Source organism: Corvus kubaryi, unplaced genomic scaffold (genome assembly GCF_017639235.1).
Source record: "Corvus kubaryi isolate FWS band 111438036 unplaced genomic scaffold, C.kubaryi_AGA036_p1.0 37265, whole genome shotgun sequence".
In the NCBI taxonomy this organism is placed as follows: domain Eukaryota; kingdom Metazoa; phylum Chordata; class Aves; order Passeriformes; family Corvidae; genus Corvus; species Corvus kubaryi.
Genome location: NW_024581080.1, coordinates 1,726,796 through 1,727,990, shown reverse-complemented (window position 1 = coordinate 1,727,990; position 1,195 = coordinate 1,726,796). Strand labels below are relative to the sequence as shown.

At 53.7% G+C, this 1,195-nt stretch overlaps 1 long non-coding RNA gene across 1 annotated transcript in view; it reads left to right on the top strand.

The window, feature by feature from the left end:
- The window catches only part of LOC121663018, a 6,242-nt gene extending 5,047 nt beyond the window's left edge, over positions 1 to 1,195 (top strand). The window contains exons 3-4 of the long non-coding RNA XR_006015506.1: positions 251 to 845; positions 924 to 1,195. This is a non-coding gene — a long non-coding RNA (uncharacterized LOC121663018). The remainder of the gene's footprint in view (positions 1 to 250; positions 846 to 923) is intronic.

Genomic DNA, 1,195 nt, shown 5'->3' with positions numbered 1-1,195 from the left:
CTGCTTTCCCAGGAAGGGCAGAAGGGAAGCAGGAACGTTTGGAATGACGGGATTTATCTTCCCAGATTCATGTGCTGGATCCCTGCTTTCCCTGGGAAGGGCTGAGCACCTGCCTGCCATGGGAAGCCGGGAAGGAATTCCTTGGTTTACATTCCTTTAATCCCAAATTTCTCAGAGCACGTGCATACCTTCTCCAGCCAATCTGTTTTAATTTATATCTTGTAAACTACATCATGTTTTTTTTCCACAGCCACATTTCCTATCTCAGTGTCTCTTCCTCTCCCACTTGGACTCCCGAATCTCTCCCCATCCCGCTGCGGGGGAGCAGCCGTGTGGGGCTGCTGAGCTTCCAGCTGGGATCCATCCACTCCGGGGAGTTTCTCATCCGGAGCAGCGCAGGATCAGATCATCCTTGGCTCTTTTTACCCCCAAACATGTGATGCCTGCTCCAGCCGCCTCCGGATCAAGGCCAAATCCCTCAGGTTGACAAACAGAGCCCTGCGGGCCTCCTTTGAACAAAGCCTCGTGATCCCGTGCTGCCCTTTCCTTCCTGGATCAGCGATTTTTTTGTCCCTGATAACACCCAGAACTTGCCCTCCTTAAAGCCAGGCTGGATTCTGGCGGGAGCAATCCCAGCTCCTCAGGTGGGAATGGCACAAAATGGTGTTCTTTTGGGGCTAGAAGTGGAGGGATTAATAAGAAATGTCAGCTTGGAATGAGCTAAAAATAAACCCTGCGTGTGCTGAGTCATTCCCTGATTTCCATGGATCGCTTTAGAGGCAGCTCTGGGACCTGCTGCCGTCCCTGCAGCATCTGCAGGGGCTGGCCAGCGGAACAGGGCCAAGGTGGTGTCACCGAATTCTGGGGAATTCAGACCATCGCTGGCTTTTTCATTCCAATTTCAATTCCCTTTCCTCCCAAAGACACTTTGAATCAGACTCCGAGTGTGGAAAAAACGGGGATGAGAGGAAAGCAGCTCCACCCGCGGCTGCCAGAGCCTGGCGTGAGCTCCAGGCCGGCTCAGCAGCCTCGGAAAATCCCTTCCCCATGGCAGCAGCTCCGTGTCCCGACTCGCTGAGGGCTGCTTGGCTTTTCCCTAAATTCCAGAGGATCCTGTTTGCTTCCCGCTTTTTCAGCAGCGTTGAGTCCTGCTCTGGAAAATCCCAGATTTGGGGCTGGGGGATGCAGGGACAGG